The sequence below is a fragment of the Anticarsia gemmatalis genome, chromosome 26 (assembly GCF_050436995.1).
Source record: "Anticarsia gemmatalis isolate Benzon Research Colony breed Stoneville strain chromosome 26, ilAntGemm2 primary, whole genome shotgun sequence".
NCBI lineage: Eukaryota > Metazoa > Arthropoda > Insecta > Lepidoptera > Erebidae > Anticarsia > Anticarsia gemmatalis.
The window spans coordinates 5,961,411-5,976,174 of NC_134770.1; the positions used below are offsets into that span (position 1 = coordinate 5,961,411).

Genomic DNA, 14,764 nt, shown 5'->3' on the forward strand with positions numbered 1-14,764 from the left:
TGTCATAATACTATAAATTGCGTTTGGGAGTTGCTCCTCGCTTTTGCTTACGTTCGGTAGTTAAAACAAGAACTTCGATATTAATGACAGAAAACTTTTGACATTTATAATAATTTGACAGCTCGTTTAGAGAGCAAGCTATTAAAATGTTTTAGGAATAAAAGATTATGTTGTGCAGAGGAGCGATTTGTTACCATTATCGACTATCGACAACTGAGTATTTATCTATATAATTTGTATAAAGAAATGATCAGCGCCACCTAGCGTATTCCAAGATAACTATTTCTACAAGTAGTTTTTTTTCTGTTTAACTGCCCCTATGTAGTATCGAAAAAATGGGAGATAGATAATAATGGTTGAAGATCCGTATACCAAATTAATTCAGTATAAAAAGTGATTTTGATTGCTTCTGTGGCCCAAACGGCTTAAATAAAAGCTGGCTGATAAGCACTTTTTAGTTTTTTTCTTTTCTGACACTAAATTTCACTCAATTTATCACTCAGTAGTTTCCTAACACATTTAATAAAGCAGTTTACAACTGTATACCACAAAAACCATGCTATTTCCAGCCAGTAACCGCGCCCTAAAAACCGTAATGATGTAACTAAACATTGATTGAAGGGAAAACTTGAAAATATCAAACATAGCTAATATTCTCCGCATTCAGTGTTTAATCGGTTTTCTTACGTAACTTAAATTAGTTTCGGTTTTACGATTTTCGACGTTTATTTTTAGATTAATGTGAACTTTGAGGCTTGAGGTTTTGAATGAAATGGTATTTATGTAAGTATTTGATAGGATTTTACCTAAATAATTAACTACTACTTATACATTTTTAAGATTTAAGTGTCTATTTCATACTAATACGTGTAATTTTTAGGTTAGTATTAAAGTTAAATTCAGCAACCATACAAGCAAAAAATTTGGAAGAAAACTAAAGTTTATACAATTTCAAAATAAAATTGTACTGTAATTTGATGGCTTGCTACAATACGTAACAGTGATTTTAAAAGACGTACTTATTAAAATTCATTTTTACCCGTCAATTCTTCCAAATAAAAAACATCACTCAATACAAACATTATAATATCAAGATCAAACAATGCAATTAAACTGCACATCCAAGATCAAAAAGACTATAACCAATCTCATTATCGACTCGCCTTCAAATCCTTCTCACAAAAAGACCCCACCATTCAGACACGTACAAAATAATCAAGTTAAAAATCCCTTGAAATCAAAAGGAGTCCTGATTCAGTAGATTGGGAATTCCATCGCAGTTTTTAATTAGATTTAGGTCACGTTTTGCTGATAACGGTTTAATATCCGTAGGTAGAAAGGGTCGAGGGTACAATGAAGACGATCAAATGTAAGGGTGTGTGCTTAGACATGTGGATCTACGACTTGCAATCTAACTAAATCACTGCATATATAAAATAATATTAGTATAGATTACCGCGTAAGTCTGTTTGCAATGAACTCAAAAATTACTGAACTAATTTGAATATTTCTTTCAAGGTTTCAGACTGACTATAATTGTTTTAAGGGTAAAACAGCTTTTCAATCGGCCTTAAAGTAAACGAAAACATTGGCTATCGGATATGTTAATTTTATAGATAATTCGTTTTACACTATTTTTTCAACTTCTTCCGATAAAAATTGGCAGATGCTAAGAAAAGTGCATGAAAACATGAAGGATAGGGCTTTGCTTGCAATAAAGCACAATCAGGCAATTAAATAAATAATCAAGACAATGAACTTTAATAGGAGTTTTTATCTGTTATTAATACTATCTTAAGTATCCAATCAGATCTTTTTAAATATAAATAGAAATATTAGGTCGGGGAAAAAGTCTTTTCACATTATATGAACGTATGTATGAACTTGTTATCAAATCTTTTCCCTACACAAAAACGCTCGATATTTGGGTACCTCACGAGCTCACAGAAAGAAACCTACTGAACCGTGTACTCATATGTGACTTGAAGCCAAAGAGATTTTATTAAGTGCAGCAAAATATCGCCTGTTTGTAAACACAGCCTAAAGGATCTTAGGTTAATGGACACTTGGCTCGTCGATTAAAGCTGAGAGGTGGTATGTGGTCAGTCGGTTCGATTTCTGTTTATTTAGTGTGTAAACATGGGATTGCAAGTACAGATAGCAGGACTTAGTGCTAGCTGAATGTTGGCACTGCAAATTTGCTTTACACACATGTACATGTGTTGAGTTTGACGTTGCAGTTGTACTTTAGTAAAATTTCAGTTTGTTTTTGACTCAGGCAAAACAGCTGTGAACATGCATATGTTTCGCAATCGGTTAGCTCACAGAATAGGGACACGGTTAGTATAGTGTGTGATGACGGTTGGAGAAATCAAAATATAAGGGGGGAAAGACATTCGTCCGCCTCATATAGGTACACGAAGTCCTGTCATCGCTGCTCCAATCAGCCTGCGACCACGGCGAGTGCAACCTGCGCCGAAACGTTATGCATTTTAAGGTAAAATGCGTGTTCGCGTTAATTTCCGGATCCTATCATATAATAGCAAGAGTTTAAAAGTTATGAGCTATGAGCCTGTTAAGTAAAGACAAAACATAAGTACGGTGTCTGTAAGAAATTTAACTTGCAATTTTTATACACATGCTGTTATAGCAACGTGTAATTGCTTTCGACTTTTATATTCAAAGGTGTAATAAAAGGTGCATGAAATACTCCCACGTTTCACCGTTTAAGGGTTCCATATACTAAGGGGCGAGGCTACTACCTACTATTGAATACCTATATGTGAATAGACATACTCTTTTGTTGGTTGTAGAGTAACAACAGTTAGGATAACTGAATTTGAACTGATGAACTTAACTCTTCCGAAACCGTTATTTGAAACAAAAGACTCGTGACTTGATGCCCAACAATCGATATTGCCGAATACTAAGAGTTTGACATTCAAAATATACACCAAAAATAGTTCCCACCACGCCCGCTAGAGGCGCTGTTCAGATTTTCATACAAAATTTCTCAATACCTACACTGTTATCGACATTCGATAGTTTCAAAGAAACGCGTTATAGCAGCTGCATAAACTACGGCTTAAATAAGAAGAGTTATCAATCATTAATCATGATTGAAAAGGCAGGTTTCTTGTAATACAAAGACAAGCTTTATCTTTTCTCTAGTTAAACCTTCCTATAGGTACATACAATATCTTGGGGTTAATGAGCTCCAGAGATTGTTTACCGATTGACTGAGCGAATCATAATGAGGTCAGATTATAATCCCCACCGCGGATTGCTTTCTCATTGATCGACAGACCATCTTTGTGAGTTGGAATAATATAGGTATTTGTGGTTTCCTTCGCCCTGTTCTAATCCAAAAAAAGCACGTTCTAAGCACGAAAATCTGATCAGCGCCTTTAGCGGGCTACGTAAGAACTATTTTGGCAGTACATTTTAAATGTGAAATTCTCAATACTCGACAGCACCGACTGTAGAGAATTGCGCTACAGATTTTCATACAAAATTTCTCGATAACCAGCTGGTTTTCGACATTCGATACCTAGTAGTAGAGAATTGCGCTACAGCAGTTGCATAAAGTCGCGAACATAAAAGAAAATTCAACAATCACTGACAAGATTGAAAAGGCAAGTTTTCTTGTAACACAAAGATCTAAGGTATGTTCTTATTATCTTTACTCTAGTCAAACCTTCCTAAAGACTATAGGTACATACCTACTATATCTGGGGGTTAATGAGCTCCAGAGATTGTTTACCGATTGACTGAGCGAATCATAATGAGGTCAGATTATAATCCCGCCGCGGATTGCTTTCTCATTGATCGACAGCGTCTTTGTGTGTTGGAATAATATTTGTGGTTTCCTTCGCCTTGTTCTAATCCAAGCTACTTTATAAAAGTGATAAATTGTTAACGAGATAGAAAATCCGATAAAGGAAAGGCTTTTTTTAATTAATCATTTCATACAGCTTAAAAAAATATTTGCTTAAAAGCAATTTTGACCTTACTCTAGTCAAATGACTAACACCGCAATACGATCGATAGATTGTAAATTAAAATCCTGATCATTGTACGGGAATGAAAAAAATTAATACTTAAAGTTTAGGTGTTAGTAAATTACGCACTAAGAGTTATGTAAAAGAAGAGATTTTTTGACTCAGACGGGGAAACACTTTTTATGACACCCTTGACAATTTTAACCCACTTCAATGATATAGAGATCAGTACCTCGATTTTCTACCACTATCGACTACCGACAACCGGCTAGCTATCGAAATTTTGACATTTAGAATGTACTGCCAAAATGTTTCCTACGACACCCGTCAGAGGCGCTGATCAGATTTTCATACAAAATTTCTCGATGACAGTTCGGTTGTCGGTAGTCGATAGAAGTAGAGAATCGAGGCGCTGTATCCTAAATTGATACATCTAATCGAATACCTATATATTCATAGGCTGATCAACAAGTTTTCTTAAAAAGTTAAAGAGCCTTTCTTTAACTTTATGATAGGTACAAAGTCAATAAATCAAATGACCGAAGCTACCAAAGTATTCTAGATCTCAAAGAGAAAAAACGTCTCGAATTTCATTGAATTTGAAAACCTTTATTCGCCAGTTAGAATTGCAAAATGGTGGTAAAGTTTTAAAAGAATTAGATTCTACTGAAAACTTTTTATCTAAAGTAAAAGAAGAGTCATACTGATAGCCATTAATATGAAAGACTGTCTATCTCTTATACTTTCACAGCTAAATATCTGTACCGATTTTGATTTTAACTTATCTACTGAAAACTACCAATGCGCAAGTACCTTTTAACCACTGAACTTTACAGGAACAAATTTAGTATGGAATAAAAAATAATTACATAATAACATAACACAATAGTTCAAAATTCGGGCTGAAGCATAGGGTACTATTTACAGCAAAAGAATTCACAGCTATTCAGGGTGTTAGGCAGACACGTCGGCAACGGCTCAGACCAGGTGCCTGCATCGTTTGGACAACAGTCTATATATTATTATGTACATACATATGTATGTGCTCTAACAATCCTGGGAAGAGCTATCAAGTTAAAAATAATAAAATTTTCTTTCAAGAAACTGCATAAATCAAATAACTATAAAACTCCCAACTTATTTAAGAACGGTCCGAAGTACCCTCTTATGCTAAACTTGTATCTGTTTCTGGGTCAGCAGAGAGCGACATAATATTGTGGAGATAAACCACAGATTAACCCCGGATTAACCCCGCATCGTATTTTGTGAAGCGGTTAGACACAGCTTAGTTTTGCAAGTAGTTGCTTTGTTGTTTTTACTATTTGTTTTGTAAAAGAATACACTGCTATTTAATTTTTTCAGAAGTTCAGTAATCTACCGGTATGGATGTATGTAAGGCTGCTATTATACAGACTCAAGACCCGAGGAGCTATCGCGTATCTAATTTGACAACTATTTGAAAGTCACAATGTACATTGGTTTCTCTCTTAGATTATAGTGATTAACACGTTACGTCAAAGCAGCAATGTACTGAATAGTGACCATCAAATCGACGTACACTAGCTGTCAAGAGAGATACGTGATACGGATTGCATAATATCGTATAATCGCATTATTACTTTATTTTATCTCAAGACTAGTGGTCAACCTAATGTCAAAGTTGTTAAAGCCGCCCGAAAGGTATTTGACATGGCTTAACGAACTGATATCTTAGAAAACAACAACCGAGACCGACTTTTAGTGTGTCCTAAAATTAGCACTAAAACTCTGTACCACTTTGCCAGACCCGGGAATCGAACCTGACACCTCGTGATCAGCAGTCGCATATCACAAAAGTGGTCATTCTATTTTATTAAGACAACTCTGGCACTAAGAATTGCTCTTGTGTATGCATACAAACAACGGACACAAAGTACAACCAGACCCGAAACAACTATTTGTGGATCGCGCAAATATTTTTTCCGTATGGGAATCGAACCCACGATCTCTCGACGCATAGGTAGCGGCGTGGTGACCACGTTAATCACTGCGCCACAAAGGCCGTCAATGTGGAGTAGGTCATTATTTATCTTTAATCTATTTTATTATCTAACAACTACTTTTCTTTTAGGAATGATCTAATAATTTCTATGTTCCTTTACAAACAGCTTCTTGGGCAAATTCCAATCAGACTTGAAAGCATTCTTTGAAGTTTTCACGCTGTTTCAACGGGGCTTTGAACCCGGTACTTACTGTGTACTCATGCATCTTATTACTTAATCCCATAAGAATGTATGTTTGTAACAACTTCAAGTAAAATCAATGCCATCAAAAACATTCTATAAAAACTTCAAGTCTCGCCGTAAAAAGTGGTGAGATCTATATAATACCAAGTCGATTAATCTATTTAGTCTCCACTTAAAGGACCTTCTGTCTTAAGTTATTACGTATGTTATTATCATGCCAATTTAAAAAAAATATACCTTTAAAACAAATAGACCGACCTGGCCATCGCATGATTTAATTATTAGTATGTATTACACTACACAACACTACGAGAAGTTAATGCTCCTGAAATGTTAATGGCGAATTTGTGTCTTCTTGCGATGACCAAGTCGATCTATTTGTTTTAAAGGCATTTTTTTTAAAATTGGCATGATAATAACATACGTAATAACTTAAGACAGAAGGTCCTTTAAGTGGAGACTAAATAGATTAATCGACTTGGTATTATATAGATCTCACCACTTTTTACGGCGAGACTTGAAGTTTTTATAGAATGTTTTTGATGGCATCTCACTTCTTTTTGTAGAGCGAACATAAGTCCAATTCGTATGGAAAGACGTTTCTTTTTCATAATTCAACATATTTTCCTATGGGAATGTTGTTCAGTTTCATGGGCTACACACCCTTACCCACCCTATACTCCCTCCCGTTATGCCTCATATAGTAGGTACCTATTTACACCTATTTATTTTATTTTCTACAGTAACAATAATTCATTAACTGCAAATGTAACCTTGTAATCTTATACATTTATATAGGATTACAAAGTTATTGTTGCAGTTGGTGTATTTAGAAAACTGGACCGAAGTTAGAAAATATTGAATTTTTCCCATGATTAAGACACTAAACCCTATTTGTATTCTAAATTTTAAGCTTCTAAGTCTGCTAGAAGTACCTTAGACTTTTGATGATCGGTGAGTCAGTGAGTCAGTGAATCAGTGAGTGACAAAATTCAAAATTTTAACAAGTTGTCATTCTTAAACTACTGGTTCAAATTGACTGAAATTTTAAATATACCGTGTTTATACAATGACTGATTAGTTGCTGAAAATTCAGGCTTCTTGTTTTATCCACAACGAAATTATAGGGGTGTCAAAAATAGCCCGAATTGCTTCGAGAAAAGGATGGTACGGCCGTGCCGCTTTTTTTTGCTCGACTTGCGGGGGCATTTCCGTGCCCCCAGATGAAAAAGATTTAGCTTTTTGACAAAGATAGCTTATTACCTGGATTCAGACAAATTGAAAGAATCTTTAAATTTTTGTATCACTCTAAAGTAGCTTGGTAATTGATGCGTAAGTTTTAAGTTTACCCATTCTTCTTCTTCTTGTCGTATGGTTAGTGGTCAACCTAGTGTCAAAGTTGTTAAAGCCGCCCAAAGGCCTTTGACGTGGATTAACGACTGTTATATTAATAGACATGAACCGGGACCGACTTTTTACGTACTCTCCGAAGCACGAAGACACCCTGTTCAAATACCACTAGGCGGTCACCCTCAAAGGGATGACTGCGCCAAGCGTTGCTTAACCCACAGATCGTTTACCGACCGGTGAGCGCAACTGGCTATGGGCGTCTCTTACCCATTTGCAACTCGATATAGTTGCATAAGGCAGCAGGTCACTAATGTTGTAAATCGTGAATTTTGTATATCTGCACCAGCTACGATTCTGTCATTCAAAGTTCTCTGATAATTTGTTGAAATATACCTATGTTACCCATGCTTTATCTGGCTTTCTATTGGTCAGTTGGCTTAATACAATAAGGAAAATCCTATTGAATAATACAAGACATCCTAATTGTATATAAGAATGCCCCCAATTACCGTATCTACAAAACATGAACACCATTATTCCCTTAATTGCCGAAAAATCGTGCGTGTTTCATTTAATTTTCTATATTAAAAGACCTTTGTAAATCACCAATTAAGCTTACCGACAAAGCACTCGTTACCGATTGAAAACTCATACAAAAATGATGAATACGTATGAAATTTCCCTGAAAAAACCTTTTCATACATTCGGCCATTCAATTTTATTGCTCAAATAAATATTTATTGAGTGAATAAAGCATTTTAAAGTATTGAAATAGGTCCTTATCGTATACTAATTTTTGTCGTTCACTGGTTTGTAAAGTAACTAACACGATGTATGTAATACTCGGTGGCGCAGTGGTTTAGGTCGCCACGGCGATGCCACTGCGTCGGGAGGTCGTGGGTTTGATTCCCACACGGAACAATTATTTGTGCGATCCACAAATAATTGTTTCGGGTCTGGTTGTACTTTGTGTCCGTTGTTTGTATGTTTGTAAAAGTCCCCGCGACACAAGAGCAATTCTTAGTGCGGGAGATGTCTTTAACAAAAATACTAATATTTAACAAGTCAGTTTTTTTATAACCAAAAAATAGACGTTTCAGTAGCTCGATTCTGTACCACCATCGACTACCGACAACCGGCTAGCTATCGAAATTTGACATTTTGAATGTACTGCCAAAATGTTTCCTACGACACCCGTCAGAGGCGCTGATCAGATTTTTATACAAAATTTCTCGATGACAGTTCGATTGTCGGTAGTCTATAGTAGTAGAGAATCGAGGCACTGTAGTATGACCTTAAAATATTCGAAGCAAAGGACTATGGGCGGAATCGTCCCCACCCATCAACAAAAATGAAATGTAGCTCAATTGATATATCTTGGCAAGACGATATTTTTATACTATGGCGACATTGCCCAAATGCATGGGGTTCTCATAGTATCTTACGTTTAAACAAATATCTCGTTAACGTATTATTGACGACTAATTCCAAAATACATGCTCATTTATTTATTAATTAGTGCACAGCGGCGGACGCCCCATGCACATAAAGATAGCTGGGTACAAAATAACCCCCTCCCCCCGCTCTCCAACCCACGATTTTAGATCTGATCAGATTTTAATCTGCCAGCGCATCTGTTAGACAGCATTATAATTGACGAGTAAAAATAATTATTGAAATATGAAATCAATAACATGTATTAACCATATAATGGAAATGATATAAGTATATACATATGAGTGCCTCTGTGGCGCGGTCGGTAGTATATGCGACTGCGGTGCGAGCAGAGGCGTATTTTAAGATGGCGCGCCCCGGGCTTCGCTACCTTTCCGCCCCATCAGGGAATGAAAAAAAGTAAACTTTTTTTTAATTTTTAACAAATTCGTTTTTTACATTGTCAATGTCAATTTTATTTATTAAACCGGCTTTAATCGACTTTCACCTCCTCTGGGGAGGCAGAGTCGTCCAAACCTGTAATGCTCAGTTCCGCGGTCTTTGTGGGCCTGGACACTCCGACGGTGTCCTCGCTGATGAATTCCCTCAATTTAGAGGCCAGGGCGTCCGCTTTTCCGGCCCTTGCTACCCCTGGGTGCTCAAACATTCGAGCTCCAGGAGTCGCAACCAAGAAGCGGACTATTCCATTGTTGGCCAGGTTTATTTTGGCCTTCGCGTCCCCAATCACGTCTCTGTAGGTCGCACCGCTTTTTGACGCCTCTAGGTGCAGCGTGATGATCACTGCAGCCGATTTCGGAGCCCGAAGTTTGGGCGCCTTCTTTTTCTTGCCCTTTTTGTCGGCTTCTGTAACATTGGGCGCCTTGGCTGCCTTGTTGTTTTTCCCGACGAACTGCTACTCATTGGCATTCGTCGGGTAAGTGAACGGCGGTTTGGAAGCCACCGTAAGAGGTAAGAGGGCTGCGGCTGTTTACCCTGCTTCTCCTTGGTCCGGGGACCTGTGAGCTGCGGTGTGGTGGCGGTGGCTGTCCCTGGTTGCCCTTCTTCTCCACCACTAGGGGCAGACGGATGCGAGGCTCCGAGCGAGCGATTTCTCGCTGCATGTGATCGACCTGGGCCTGACGCGCCAGATTCTCCTTCGTGGCATACTGCCTGCTCGACTCCGACACTGCCAGTTTGATGTTCCTGGCAGCGTCTTTGAGGGACTTTATAAAGGTCACCCTTGAGGTGACCGGATTTGTCGGCCACCTCCACCACTGCCTGGTAGTTGGTGAGGATGGTATCCGCCAGCTGAATGGCGGATTTGTCCTTGGGGTCATTGTCTGACACTCGCTTCCTCGGCGCTTTCTTTTTCTTCCCCGCCCCATCCGACTCCTCGGACTCAAGGCGCGGTCGTCTCTTCCGCCAAAGGCGGCCGCTCTCGGATAGATGAGTTGCATCCAAAACCACGCTCATGTCGGAGCCAGTGTCGGAATCGACACTAGACTCCCGAGCGACCTCGTCCTCAGCGACGAGGGTCGCGCAAAACCAGGCGTGCTCCGACCCTCCGCAACTATGCTATGCAGTCAAGACGGCTGGGCTTCTCGCCCCCGATCTCCTCGGGTTTGAGCTTCTCGCCGCTCCCACTTACATCAATTGGGTTTGTTTTCAAATTTGTATTATCCAAACAGTTCCCGCGAGTGTGGCGGCAAGTATCGTTCCACCAAAGTAGAGGCCCCATGGTCCGGTGACCTTTATACTACTGGAGGGCGGGAGGTGCCCCAGTGGCCGCTTGCGTCTGTTATTCCCTCCAGCCCCTCGCACAGTAAATGAACTCTGACCACGCAAGGCACCCAAAGGGGGCGCCACTGCTGGGCTTACTCGGGATTTTTAAAGAAGTGGTCTCCTCGCGACCCAGCTGGTTAAGGCAAGGCCCTCGGTCAAGGATGGGCGGGTTTACGATATTCGACGGTTGACGAGGGTGGCAGCGGCCTGGCTCCTCGTCAGCTCGGGGCAGTGTGAGTGCCCACCGAGCCCGTCCTTCCTCTGACGGCTCACCTGTCCCGCACCTGTGTCCTCTCCAAGCAGAGGGACATGCACATTAATTTTTTTATTCCTCGCGATCGCTGCTTCCACAACCTTTCAATGTTACTAAGCCCCCTCACCACGACAAGATGCAGACCAACGAGGGGAAAAAACAACGCGCCTAACCGAACGCGAGCCGATCAACATTTAAACATACCGAGACCCAAGATATAGTTATTAGTTCCAAGAAAGACTGACTTCACTTCAGAAGCTTCGAACCGTCACAGAATGAATTCTGTTCTGTTCCACCGCTGTATAACTTTATTATTTTTCTAGATAGACGAGTACAGGTTAGAACTTCTAGAAATTACCTTGCGCAGGGCGACGTAAGCCATATACTAAAATATTTTCGTCGGCGTCAGACTTACTTCAGGCATAAGAGTTCAGGAGAGAATAAGGGGCGGCTTGCATACTTGGAAAAGGAGGCTCAGGCGCGTTCTAGCCTTACGTCTTATTTTTTTTTTACTTTTCCAAATGTCCAAACCAAAGCCGTCAAGGCGGCCTGCCGGCCGCCCTTAGGCCGCCCCTGGGCCGCCCCTCGCGGCCTGCCGCCCCGGGCTATAGCCCTTCTAGCCCTAGGGTAAATACACCCCTGGGTGCGAGAGGTCTCGGGTTCGAATCCTGGGTCGGGCCAAACAGTCTTTTCTGAGATTTTCTGTTAAGAATTTCCTAGAGATTGCCCGGAGTTAGGAAGTTGAGGTCGAAGACCTCCGTGCCTCGGAGAGCACGTAAAGCCGTCGGTCCTGCGCCTGACCTCTCACTGGTCGTGTCGGTTATCCGTCCCACCAAACTATGAGAGTGATGGAATAGAGAGTGTACCTGTGTATTGTGCACACACTTGGACACTATAAACAAAGTCCGGCACAGATGGCCAGTTTCAATGAAACTGACCGCCGTAGCCGTATATCGGCTAGGAGGACATTATTATACATATGAGTTAGTACTGTAATATAACAATAATGTTAAAATAACCTACAAATGTAAAATAAAAAAATACGTTAAATAATAATTACAAATAGTTTTTTTTTTAAATATATATTCCCACTGATTTATCAAAAACAAAGGATTTTAATTAAATAGGGGGCACTTTAGGGACACGTTGGTATCAGTTCAATGTTTGTTGGTAGGTGGGGACGGAGCCCATACATTTTTGCCCATAGTCCTTTATTTTAATACACAGTTCACTGAAATTTTCGTTTGCCCAAACCGATTTGAAATGCTACTACAAGTGTTTCATAGTATTCTTTGATCTTGAATGCAAAGCTAACTTTATAATAAATAAATGTAACCCATTGCTGTCCCACTGCTGGGCAAGGGTCTCCTCCCGTAATGAGGGAGGGGTTAGGCCTTTAGTTTACCACGCTGGCTAAGTGCGGGTCGGACATATATGTATAACATTTATATATGAAACTATGTTTCGCTGGTTAGATATTACAGTTTAGCGTCTCTGTGTCTCGGTGGACTTGTGGAAATTCGATCCCGGTTGTTGTTAGTTATAACAGTCGTTAAGTTATGTCAAACGCCGTCGCGTTTTTATATTAGGTTGACAAATTACTGAACAATTTTTTTAATAATGCAAACTGTAGGATATGTGAACCGTTGCGATATATGTTTTGTCGTCATTATTAAGTGTCCAATGATTTCCGTAGCTTTTAAACGTTCGTGTTTGCAAGTCAGCTATTTGACTACTAAGACTGTCTGCCGAAACGTCAGGAAATCCAAGGTTAATTTAAATGCATGTTCGTATTATTTTCTAAATCATAAAAAATATTAGATACGTAACAAATGCGTGAAGAGTGCAAAACCTGCTAAATGATGGTTGCCAGGTAGTTTCATATTAGCTAGTAAAAAAAATGGGCGTCATATATTTTCATTGAGCCAATTTTCTACATTTTATATAACACTGTCACGTGGCTGACTAAGGTTTTATACGATTCTAATAAAAAAGTAAAAATACGATTAGGGTGAGTTTCCCTGTTTGTGGCCGTCTGTTTTTTGTAATGTGAGAGTTGTGTTACGTGATGGAAAATTTTAAGTAGTTTATTATGTTGTAAGTAAAAAAAATACCTTTGTTTTTTACAGTACGTATTCCCATAGTTCCATTGTATCAATTTAAGAAAAAAAAATAACTAATCCTTATCAGGAAAATTCCTGAAAAGGTTGTGTAAAGGTGATTATAATTTTAATTAATTCAGCTATCTAGTAAACAAGAAACAACTAGATGTAAATATTTGTTATAATTGGTTTACTATTGCTTAATGAGGATAGAATGAACCTAAAATTTGGTCTCAAAATAAAAATAATGTAAATTCACCTTTATTTGCTATATTTGAATTTAAAATAATTTCTGATATGCTCCATTTTGGTTACCATTAACACCAGATAGTTAATTAAGTAGAGTTAGATTGACAGAAAAAATTGCAAGTAAATCTGCCAAATTTCCACCCGCCAAACCAGCCGGTCTTATGAACATATGAAAGAAAAAAGGTAGGCTATAATTGAGAAAATATATATTAAGTCTTATACTGAAAATATCTGATATTATGATTTAAGACAGCTTCTACAATCAATCCAATTTCCGACTACAGCTTTAACCGGACATACGGAAGTTAATAATAATAACTAAGTATTTAGAACCTTCTTGGTATAATAGAAATAAACTAGACACGGCTTACCTTTAAACGAAAGACTAGCAACCTGTTTATACTAAAAGCGCAATTATGATCTTTAAGTACACACCCAAACACATGGAAAAACACGCGGGCGTTTCTGCCGCGCTGAAACTTAATACTACGAAGATTTTATTAAACATTTCTAGTTTTTTTTATACGCTTAGTAGTCTTACTATTGTAGAAAAATATTATAACAAATTTTGTATAGCCGATAAATGGTCTACTCACCTCACAATTCCGGTTCCAAAATCAAAAGTCACCACACCAAAAAATCACAACGGAATAAAAAAAACAATAAATTTGAAAAACGGAACATAAAATAAACAATATGGTCGCACACACGATTAAACCACCGTTTCAAGTAAAAGTTACAGGCCGCAAACAATTGCCTTAGCTTCGAAAAAAAAGGAGCCAGTTAAAAAAAAATATAGAGCACAGACACTGGGTAATGTTAGAACACTATGGATTTGAAGCACATTTTTACATGTTTTATTTGAAGACGTAAATTGTGGATACGCGCGCGGGTAACACGACCGTCCGTCGCCGACAACGGGGCCAGACTGGCTTAAAGCTGTATCAGAGCCTGCTGAAACTGTTGATTCCCCCCGCCCCCTCGGGCCGCGCCCCTCTGACGTCTTGTCGGAAAATTTCATTGCACCTCCGGATAAAATAGATGGGCTTGCACGCTTTCTTTCTTTTTGATATGTTTGTGTTATTTATCGGTATCATTAGTTGTTGGATCGCGAAGATTGATCTTGAAGTGGCTTTTTGTGACCTGTTTTTCTTTACAGTATATTTCCAAACAGTTTTAGTACTTAATCTAGGAGAATAGCTACCGTTAAAGTGTTTATTAGTCAACGCTCTTCAGATTTTATATACATTTTTCTTTTAATAGTGACATTTCGTTTTCAAAATTAAATTTCTTGGCAAATAAAGACGGTCTCTGTGGCCCGGTTGATTGTGTATATGACTGTTGTGTAAGTGGTCTCAAGTTTGATTT

The 14,764-nt window shown here is 38.6% G+C and overlaps 1 protein-coding gene across 2 annotated transcripts in view; it reads right to left on the bottom strand.

Annotated features, from left to right (window-relative positions):
• Positions 1-14,313, bottom strand: part of SPR (G protein-coupled sex peptide receptor) — a 338,586-nt gene extending 324,273 nt beyond the window's left edge. For both annotated transcript variants that reach the window (XM_076131649.1, XM_076131648.1), the window contains exon 1: positions 13,993-14,313. The gene's annotated coding sequence lies outside the window, so the exon portion shown is untranslated. The remainder of the gene's footprint in view (positions 1-13,992) is intronic.
• Between the last annotated feature and the right edge of the window lie 451 nt (positions 14,314-14,764).